This window comes from Cygnus atratus, chromosome 12 (genome assembly GCF_013377495.2).
Source record: "Cygnus atratus isolate AKBS03 ecotype Queensland, Australia chromosome 12, CAtr_DNAZoo_HiC_assembly, whole genome shotgun sequence".
Taxonomy (NCBI): domain Eukaryota; kingdom Metazoa; phylum Chordata; class Aves; order Anseriformes; family Anatidae; genus Cygnus; species Cygnus atratus.
This window is the reverse complement of record NC_066373.1, coordinates 16,318,233-16,329,932: the sequence shown is the minus strand read 5'-3', so window position 1 is coordinate 16,329,932 and position 11,700 is coordinate 16,318,233. Positions and strand designations below refer to the sequence as shown.

The following is an 11,700-nucleotide window of genomic DNA, read 5'->3' as shown; positions in this document are numbered from 1 at the left end:
CAGCTAAAAGAAAATAAAACTTTCTCATTTTCTTTCCTTTGTCTCTCTTTTTTCGGTCATGAGCCATCTAAAGAGTCCTGGCTTTCTTTGCAGACACATGGGACAGCTGGTCTCTACTGGCAACCCCCCATATGCAATAGAATATGAACATTACATGTTTATCATCTAAGGACACTCAGCTGCCATTTGAGTACAGTCCACAACCACTTGTAGTTAGAAAATCTGTAAAAGTCAGCAAATTCCACTAAACAACAAGAAAACAAACAAACAACACTTTGTATGTACAACTATTAACAAATTGGATTCACTCAGAAATAAACGGGTGTCAGATCTCAGACCAAAGACACGAGACACAGAACAGCTGTATTAATGCAGCCCTTTCTATCAAAACAAGCTTAAGACAATTTTCCGATTCAAGTCAGAAAAGATTCTAAAATACAGTATCTTAAAGAGCAATCTGATGAACACAAGTATTTAAAAGTGGCACAAGTGGTCTTGTTTTTTAAAGCCAAGGACACAATATAAACCCAACATGTAATATTTGTTGTAATAACAGTGCAACTTCTGGTTGCACGAGAGTTTGCATCAAGTCTTAAGTCTCTTCAGTGTCCTTAATAAACACTATAGGAAGAAGCAAGCATAATTCCACCCAAGCATTACTCTAATCATCCACATCCAGTATATTATAATAAGAAAACAGGGATAACTGTCAGAAAGCTGTGTACTTACAATCTTACTGAGCATCCAATGTATTCAGCTAATTAATACACGTCCCACCTATTTCACCTTCTGTCCAACTCTAAGTAACAGCATCCCATAGCCAAAACATTCAGAAGCAATAAGAGAGGCAGCAAACAGGTACACAGTTTATGTCTGAAGACTTCCTGAGATCACCAGGAACCTAAAACCATTCTAAATCCATGTTCAAAGTGATATTCAGTATCACCCTGTAACTTAAGATATTCAGCTTACCAGTAGCTCCTGCATCAAACATGAATCCACAGAGAAAAATAGTAATTACTAATTTATTTTTTTAATGAATTATTGACATATATATTATCCCAGTACAAAAGATGATGCTATTTCACTTTGATAAATGAAGGTAATTCCTGTCCCCATATTTTATCTTCAAAGCACCAGTGTAGAGGTGGAAAATAATCTGATTTAATGTAGATGATAATGAAATAGCAGAACAACAGGTGAGCAATGAAAAAAAGACAGTTTTTGTATGTGTTCGAGGCAAGGGATTTCCCCGCCCCCCTGGTAGAAACATTGAGTTGTTTCCCCTTATTTCATTTTACATTTCAAAACAGCATTCTTTTCTAAGTAGACAACAGGAACCAAGGCAAGAAACTGCATTAAATAAATCTCTAAAATCTTTCTAAACAGGCTTCAGGCAAGGCTGTACTTTTCCTTTCAAATATTTCAATGTAAAATCAGATGTTAACTCTCTGAGTGAACCCATGTGTGAACGCTTTATTCATCAGATTAATGGCTGTGGAGCAACAGGCAACTGAACGCATTTCCACTCACATAAGGTATTCATGACTTTCCAGAAAACTTCACATTATTGCAACTACTTTTCAGTCAAATATGTGGCATCTAGTGAAGAAAGAGAAATTGCAACAGCATTTAATGGAAACTACAGTAGATGTATTGACACAAGCAGGAGTTTGTTTCTCTAACTAGCACCTTACTATTAATTTGACAGATTGATTTTTGGCTTGCTCTACATTTGAAAACAAAACAAAAAAACAGTCTTTGCCCTGGGATACTTTAGATTGCCCAGTGTAATCTCTCTTTGGTGTTGCTTTTATGCAGATCCAGAACACAATCAATAGAATTCAGTCAGCTGCAGTGCTCTATCAGCTAAGGAACATGTTACGATAACCTACAGGGTGTAATGACAACCTGTGGGGTGAAAACATATAGGAAAATAAAAAAGTCAACATTCTATGTCACATTTACAGTCATACTAAACATTATTACATGCACCTAAATTTATACAATGACTCAAATTTACACAACCATATACACAACTTAATGGTAAGGTTTCACTTCTGGTCACCTTGATCGGTGGGAATATGGTAGATCTAGACAAGACAAAACATGCATGTAATGATGCTCATGCCACAAGAGCAGCAATGAACTCAATAATATTTGATGTCAAGTTGGCAATATAAAAGTGAAATTAAGAAGTGATTTAACATTCATACATACGAAGAAACCTGAACTACAATTGTAAATGTCAAAAAACAAAATGCTGGAACTTTGGTAAAATCTCCTCCTTGAAGATCCTGTCAACCTTTCTTTAATTTTTTTTTTAGGATTTAAGTACTTCCTTTTATTTTTTATTCTCTACTCATTTTTTCCCTCTTTCTCTCCTCTGAAATATTGCCTGATACCTGCTTTTGGGGTTGATCATCGTACATTTTTTCCGAAATACTGAATCAGATCTGTTGCTTGGTCTGACCCTGTTTGTGAATGCTTACAAATATCTTTGTCATGTTGTTCTTTTTGTTTTTAATTTAATGCAGACAAATTTACAGTGGATGTTTGGGTTACAGTGAAACCTTGTTAAACTGAACATTTTGGGACCACATCGCAGTTCAGATGAGAGGAAGTTCATACTTGTGCAACACAGTGTTTGCTTGTTCAAGTATGTATTTTCGCATATACTAATAACTTCAAAGCATATGCACTAAACCCTACATTCTTGAAATTATAACAGTGGCTGGAACAACAGAGATAGTGGCAAGTCAGCAAACCACAGAGTGATAATTTGATCACTGGGTTACAGAATAGTCAAGTTCCCCTGTGACCCCAAACTTAAAACTGTGTACAGTTCACAGCCTCTGGCACGCAAGGAATTTGAGAAAAAAGAACCTGAGTAATTAGAATACACAGTCTGCATTGTGCTTCAGCTTTCATAATGCTATTTCCCATACTTTTTTATTTTTTATTTTTCCAGTTTAAAAGCATCTGCTATACTGCTGTCCCAAACAGGATTATACTGGATGTGCTATATTGTTGAAGAGTTCCTTTGGGCGTCAATGTAGAAAGCCTAACAATGAAGAAGCTTAAATATATGGCTTAATTTCATGCTTCAAGATAAATGAGTCACAATTTATATTGAGAAGCCAGGCCAAAGGTCCATCTAACTGATTATCCTGATTGCTGCAATGTCTAAGAGCACCTAAAGAATAATAGGACAAGAATATATGGCGCATTCTCCTAACATTTTCTCACCCTCTACCTATTTTCAGCTCATGACATTTCTGAGCCACAAGTGGCTTCTAAGTATTTAGCAAGTATTTATGCATTTCTCTTCCTTAAACTTGTCCTGTTGTCCCCTGCAGACATGCAAAGCTTAGCCCTTATTGCAACACTGAAGGAAGAGCTGCCACCTCCTTAACAGTACCAATGACTCCTACAAATTAGAAACAGGTCTTCTACAGAAGTAAAGAAATAGAGAGAGGAGCAACAGGTACTAAAACTGAAAGAAAGAGAGTATGTATTACCTTTAGTAATACACCATTGTCCCTGCAATTTCAGTTCTTGTACAGTTGTGTTGCACTTTGCCATTGACACATCCTCAACTCTCACCAACTGCAGCCAGGCATATTTTCCTACTTTTTTTCTTTTCAAAATCATTTTATGTGCTACACAGTTTGTAAAATGCTTTAAGGATTCCTTATGGGAACTGCAAATCAAAGACTGGATTTGAGAATACTGTTACTTCACAAAAATATCTAACAAAAATGGTATTTAAATCTTAATAAAAACAATGTGATAAATCTTAATAACAACAACGTGATATCAGTTGTCATCTGCTAGAATGTTATGTTTGGCGTTTATTACTGAATAATTTAAGATCCTTACATGCAAATTGTTCCAACAGACATAATTTGAAAACAAACATTGGCAAGTGTTTTGTTACCGCTGAAGCTGTTTTCAAGTACAATTTGTGCAGTATAAATAAGAACACATACTCACATTGTGACTAGGACAATGCTTTGCAAAATTCCCAGAGGTTTGGCACTTGTGATTAATTTTTCCTCATGTATTTATGCATGTAACAGTTCTGAACTGTTAACTCACTTGCAGTGCTGAAGAGTTCTCAGTAAGCAACCACATATAATAATTAAGCTGAACTATCTATTACTATTTAAGGGATAAAAAAAAAGCTTACAGTATTCTGAAAAGGTGTTTTAAAAACATAAAATGTATATATTTGTTTCTTAATGTCCACAGGAATTGGAACAAAAAAAAATTAATTTGTCTAATATATAATCTAATATATCATAGAAGGATACACTATGGTTCTCATATAATCAAAATAAGAGGTCAGAAAGGGCAGTCTAAAGCAATGAACTAGAAACTACATCTGAATATTTAAAACCAAATCTCTTTAAAGGTCTGTAACACCCAGCATGGATACAGATTGCTCCAAAATTTACGTACAAACTCCAACTCTTTTCCTTTTTTATCTAACAGCATCAGAATTTGTGTGATAGGTGAATCAAAGAGTCACACTGTATGGAATCCTATGAAATTTATATTGCAATAAACAAGTAGAAAAAAAAATAAGGTCATTTCAACTCTAATGTCTCCAATTATATATATATATATATATATATATATATATAAGGTCATTTCAACTCTAATGTCTCCAATTATATATATATATATATATATATATATAAAAATAAAATTAAATGCTAAACCTACTTCACACTCAGGTACAACCCTTCAGAGAACTAAACAGATCATTTATTTTTAGTATTTAATCAGTTCAGTGCTACCTGTTGACTTTTACTGGTTTTGGAATGGAGAAAGTATTGCAGCACAGGTCACGATTTACACCAGTCCAGATGCTGCAAGGAGGTACACACTGGCACATAGAGGATCTCTGAGTTACTCAAATCTCTTGGAGCTTATTTTTTTTCCCCATAACATTTCCTCTTGCATGTATCATACTTCCATACAAAACTGTAAAATTCAGAATTAAAATATGTTCTTTAAATAAACAGTAAACACGATAATCTCAAATTTTATTGTGAATTCCTATTCCGTATGTAAATGTCCCATCAGACAGTAGGGGGCAACTTTCACCCACAAGTCATACTCTACGCATTCTGCTATATAATACAATGACATGAAGGGGGTACTTTCAATACTTACCTAAGTTTGTTGTGTGGTCTGTATCAATTTTATAAAATGTAAGGTTTCATTTTTAAACCCCTGTTTTGTTCTCCAGGCACTATGCTGAAGAAATATCTGGTTTATATACTAAGAAAATGGTGCAAGATGAAGTAAGAAACTACACTCTTAAAGATGTTGAGAAATAAAGGAGAAGGACAATATATTCCTCTAGCTTGCTGTCATAGGATTTGTGAGAAACCAGTCTCATAAAGCATATTTTTCCATGCTTGCAATCTGATAAACAATTCTTCCCTGAATAAGCTATTTATAAAAACAATAATTTAGTACCCTAAAAACAGAGCTGGAAGTAATATAAAAGCTAATATAAACAGCAAAGTATTCATTAATGATGTTAACATAAAAAATAAAAAAATGTTTAATAATAAATCTAAGTTTAAGAAGAAACTGATGTTCTATATCATGTGTAATGTTTTGTATCACTCAAAAAATTAAAATTTTGCTATGAATTTTGCCAGACAGCAAATGCTGAATAGGCAGGCATGGCATCAGAAGATATAAGCAGTCAACACAGCATTTTTTCCAATTATGCTCAATTAAATTGTATTACTGTGATTTTTGCTGAATTAGAAGAGAATATCAGTTATGTAACTTAATATGCAAAGAACTGATTTCCCTTTAAAGTTCCTATTTCACTTTTAAAATGCACAGATTGGTGAAAGTGAAGAAGTAGGGCTAGCCTGAAAATATTTTCATGCTAAACCCAACCGAGCGGCACAATGCAAACACTTCTAATAAACCCACAAAACCTGGGGCTAGTCTTGCTATAAGAATGAAAGCAGTCAGGCTTAGGGTGAGATTTAGTAAATTTGGGCAAAATCATGATTTCAAGTAAAGGATGTCAAACACTGGGAATCAAATCACACAGAACTTCACGCTCCATTTAAGCTTCAAACATGAAAGTAAAGTACGCTGGATGACAAGCTACAATAACTAAGTGAGAAACTGATTGCAAACCTTTCTTCTGAAATGTCCTGAGATCCTTCAATAACTCCGGGAGGTAACTAAATGCAACAGTCCTTGCTCAGAGGTCAGACTAAGTGATGATGAATGTCTCTTCTGGCTTTAACCCCAGCCCAAACATGCTATGGATCTGCTTTTTTCAGTGACATAGCTAGCAATTATTTCTCTAAACATAACCCCACCTTAAAATAAAAAACTGTTAGCGCACTTAAGCTGTATTTTTCTTAATAAACAGAGCATAGCATAAACAAGGATTACAAGATGTGAAAAACATCCACCCTCCAGCATTTCCTGAAATGAACTTACATTTTCATGTTAATATTCAAAAAGCATGTGTGTAACTGGTATCAAGCATTCCTGTAGAAACAAAACTAATCATTAAAAACACAGTTAAAGAAAAAAAAAAAAAAAGCCAAGTAGACATTTTACCGCAAGAGATTATTACCTCATGATCCTATAATTTATGCTTACAAATTAGTTTGGGGCTTTTTTTTTCTTCATTTTTTTAATCCAAGGCTAAGAAATATCTTGCTGTTTTACTGTGTCTCACAGAACTGAATGCCAGGTGAAGCCAAACTATTGATTTCTATTCCCTTTTTCATGGTTTCACTTCAAATGGACACAAGATGTCAAGCCAAAGAAACATCATCCTGGTGGGACAGCCAAACTGTGGAGTTCAGTTGTGTCCTGTCTCATCCCTCTTAAGTGTGCCCCAAAAGCAAGACAACAGCAGACTGTTTTGGAAACTTTTTTTTTTTCTTTTTTTTCTCTAATACAAAAGCTTCAAGAAAACAGGCTCAATGTTAAAACAGGTGAATGAATGAACAAAGACACAACTGGACTCACGCAAGGAGGAAAAGCTCAGTATGAAAGCTCACCTCTTACAGGACAGATTTCTTTATGACGCTTACTTCTCTCTCCATTTGCTTTTTCATTTCCTCATGATATTTTTTTCTCCTTCCTTGTCTCCCAGCACATCTGCACAGTGACTTTCTCTACCTCAGACCAACCTTATCTCACCATTTCATCACTGCAATACAGCAAACCCATTAAGGAATACATTTTCCTCAGGTATTTAAAAGCTACCAGGCACTTAACTTACTCTAAGTATACAATGCTTTTAGGTCTTATGGGTCTCCACTTTCTTATTCAACATCTGCCAGAGTAGCAGCCAGGCTACTTGCTGGTGTCTTCTGACCTGGGCTGGTGAGAGCAAGCCATGGCGGTGGCCAGCAGTTAGACAGCACAGCAGCCACACTGGCAGCACCCAGCTTGCCTCTGCTCGGGATAGACTGGAGTTACAAGGCTTTTCTTCAACAAGGAGAAAAGTTCCAGCCTGAAAGATGGCCAGACCTTTCTGTTTTCTCCCAGATGATGGGCACTGTTGCCTACAACTATCTTAAATATAACAAAACATTCAACAAATAGTTACGTTTCTTCTCTCTACTGGAAAGCCTTATTTTATCACACTTTAAGCATAAAGGTAAAATGGAAACTTCCAGGAAAATGGCTAATTCATTTAATCCCTCATTTGAATAGAAGCCTCTATTTCAAAAATAGCCCAAATGCTTTTATTTGGTGCCTTTTCAAGGCTGGTTTCTGTTGAGGGGAAAGGGAACTTTTGGGTTGGACAAAATAACCTCCACAAGTCCCTTCCAACCTCAACCTTTCTGTGATTCTGTGATTTTTGACACAGTGCTCTCTGGTTACAAAGATAATACTGAGAGTACTCCAAAATAAATTCTAACAAACAATATCCACAGTTACGATGGGGAAATATCCAAATCTGTTGCCTCTTAAGCATAAATTAATTCTACAATCTCTACAAGCTTAATCTCTGCTCTACATCTTTCTGTGTGTATCTTTTTCTGTCTCCATGAAAATTGCCAAGAGTTCATCAAAATTTACAATCAACCAAGCATGAGAGCTAAGGTTATAGGCCTAGTAGGAAAACAACAACAAAACCAGTAAATATTTTGATTTACAGCAGGAGTCATTTTTTTCCCAACACCTTTCTATAAATTAATTTAAGAACAAAACTCACCTTTAATAGAAAGTTTTCTTCCAATTACCTGCTGTAGGAAGATTGCTCCCCAGAGAACAATGAAAATGGAGAAACAGCACATCTCACACCCTACACACTTCATAACAGTCAACTTCTGTGCTCTCCCTGAACAGGCCAAATCAAAAAGAGATACTGAGGAGATGCTTTACAAAGCTACAATTAATCACTGCTTTCAAATCATGTGTTGTAGGATCCATCGATAGCTGTACAGAGGCTATGTTGCAGGTCCCTTGCTATGTTCCAAATGTAGTCATTCCCACATTACTCTCACAAAGTTATATGAAAAGCTCTGTTACTAAAGACTTTATATAGGTAACTATAAATTGCATTCTAAAATATATTACTATTTAGTTTTGCTAACTTGTTTGACTAAAACATAGATTGGCTACAAAAAAAATATATATATATTCTTGCTCAGATTATAATTACTGTATGCTGATATACACGACTGATACTGCTTTATAAACAGTACTCTTTTTGTATATTTCATCTAGGACGTAAATTATACCAGTGACATTATTGACTTACTGGCAAGTTTCCAAATAGGTTTAGTCTTGGCATACTACAACAACTGCATGTAACACAGGAAAAAGGGTTAAAAAATGTTTTCAAAACATAAAAGGATTTTCTGCATGTTCTCTTCTGAAGTTTGTTGTGGTTTATTTACTACTCACGTTCTATGTGTTGGAGCAGGATGCTGAGTGGTGTTTCCTTTCATCTCTCTGGCAAAACTGCCCTATATTTGGTAACATATTTCCAGTTATTCATTATCATTGAAGTCAAAGGCCATCAGCTATTGTAGCAACTTATACTTACATGTAGGTAGTCAGAATATTCACTGCTTGCATGACAGCTGTTCAGAACTAGAAAAGAAACTTCACTTTATCGTGGCTTTGGGTGATTGTTTGATTGTTTGTTTTTGGGGTTGGTAATAGGACATTTTTGCAATAGTTTTTTGCAGCTTTAATGCATACAGAAGTCATTTTGCATTCAACAAGAATGCTGGTTTGTCTTGATAGAAAATAGAGTATTTTCCAAATCCACAAAAATGTTAAACAAATCATTGGTAGATCATGTGCAATACTTCTCTTGCACTGTTGCAGCTGTTGATATTGGAGTACTGGAGTAATATTTATTTTGATAAAGGGAAGGGTGTGGACAGAGGTTCCATGTGTAGATGATCCCTGTTTCTTACAGCTTAGGGAACATAGTTTATTTGTTAATGAGTGAAGGCCAAGAAGACTGTAATTTCAATGTGAGTCTGGTCTTGTTCAATTTATCTGATTCTTTTTACTCTTAAAATAATCTAAATCTAATATAACAAAGTAGGAATAAACCACAGTAAACTAGAAAACATGTTACAACTGGAAATCTAAAGAAAAATTATCTGAGCAAATCAAGTTGTTATTTTTTTTTTTTCACAAAACTGAATGGAAGCTTGATGACATACTGCAAGACAGTAGGCATGGAAATCAACACTAAATGCCTATAGTTATTTATTTTTCTCTGAAAAATGCTAAATAGCTGAAACAAATCAAGTACTAATTGTACAAACAAGGTCACGTTTATGCTATCCGTAGAATTAAAATAAAATTAGGTGATTAAAAGGTATATTATGTGCAAAGGCTGTATTCACATGCTTAGATCTATACTTGGCTTAAACTGCAAATGAAAATGAAACTGACTGTAAATATTCTATGAAACTTCTTCGGATTGAAATTATGTTTAGAAGTATTTTCTCCTTTTGCTACCAAGAGAACAGTCAGGTATTGGAGCAGGTTGCCCAGACATTCTTAGTGGTTTACAAGACTAGATTAAATACAGCCTTGAGCGATGTGGACTAACCTTACAGCAGATCTTGCTTTGAGCAGATGTTCCTCCCAAGGTCCCTTCTAAGATAAATAATCCTATCCTACTGCAGTATTGTGGTAGAACTACTACTGTCAAAAGTCTATAAACATTTCTGTTTGACCATTCGTAGTCACTTATCCTCAGTTGGTATCTGATACTTTACAATCAACTTTCTTTTGAAATTAAAATTTGCTAGGACTAAGTTAGACGTTGATCCCACAAAGTACAGAGTGCTTGTCAGAAGACTGGTTCAACAATGACCTTAGAAATAAGAAACTTTTAAGTATCTCTAAAGCCCTCTAAATATCTAAAGATGCAAGATCTAGGAATTTGGTGCTTTAGAAATAGGACCCAGGTCACCACTTTATATATGACTTTCATGATCAAGTCTTTTGAGTGCTAAGATTATACTATAAATAAAAATAAAATATATACCAAATAATAATAAAATAAATAAATAAATAAAATATATACCAAATACTTCCCTTGAGTAATTATTCTGATTAAATCATATTCGTCAAAGTTTACCTCATCCCATGTTCAAAGACGCAAATAGAATTAAAATTTTGTCAAAAATACCAAAAAGAAACTAACAAAGCACAGAGCAGTACAGCTGTAGCATATTACACTAAAAGCAAGTTTTCATCACATACAGAAGTATCAACATGAATTTAGATTATGTAGTTAATTTCATAGAGGCAACATCACACATTCAACTTAGTATTAGTTGCAGGATTTGTACCTACCTAGCCCAGTTACTAAGGTCTGTGTTATAAACAGTAATATTAGGTATTTCTTACAAAGAAGATCTATTATCTTTTGAAATATATCTCCAAAAAATGGATAAATCATTACCATCACCTACATGGAAACCTCCTTATCTGCAACATATTTCTCTAGCACTGAAATGTGCAATATCAAGTTTGTTGCACAATTATAAGTCTGAATTTGAATTATTTCTCAGTTCTGATACAAAACAAGAAAACTAAATTTAACAGCAGATATTTAGTTGACCTCTTGGGTTATGCTAACTTATTACTATGCCTTGAAACAATAAGAAACATTTTTAAACAGTATTATCAACATGAATATTGATCATCAGTTGTAGAAGTTTTATCACAGGCAAGTTATTATCCTGATTTTTTGTTGTCTTCTATCTACTCTTATAAGCATATAACGTGATAAACTGAGACTTACTGTACAGCAAAACTGACTGAGTTCACACAGATGTTACCTTCTTTCATGATGTACTGACTCTTATGATGTCCACTGCTAGGTTATGGGTTGTAACAGGTTACAAGCAACATGAAAAAGAGGGGGGTTGAGCTAAATTTAGGTTTACATATGAAGAATAGCACAGTAGAGAATATCACATAAGAATGTATCTCAGCAAAGCTATAAGCTATAACAAATAATGGGAAAAAAAACACAAAATGACAAAACGGATGGGAAATATACATCATCAGACCCTGCCCACCGCACTGTATGAAGAAATGTTGTTGCATCTTTACATCACTTTATACTTTAGAAAAAAAAATCCTACTACCACAAACAAATAAATAAATAAATAGCATCATGACAGTATTAGGCATTAATAA

The 11,700-nt window shown here is 34.5% G+C and overlaps 1 long non-coding RNA gene across 1 annotated transcript; it reads right to left on the bottom strand.

Annotated features, from left to right (window-relative positions):
- Nucleotides 1-1,219: 1,219 nt before the first annotated feature.
- Nucleotides 1,220-8,450, bottom strand: LOC118246570 (uncharacterized). The gene is made up of 3 exons (XR_004778181.1): nt 8,231-8,450; nt 6,493-6,543; nt 1,220-1,911 (listed from the first exon to the last, which is right to left on the bottom strand). It is a non-coding gene; the product is annotated as an uncharacterized LOC118246570 (long non-coding RNA).
- Nucleotides 8,451-11,700: the final 3,250 nt, after the last annotated feature.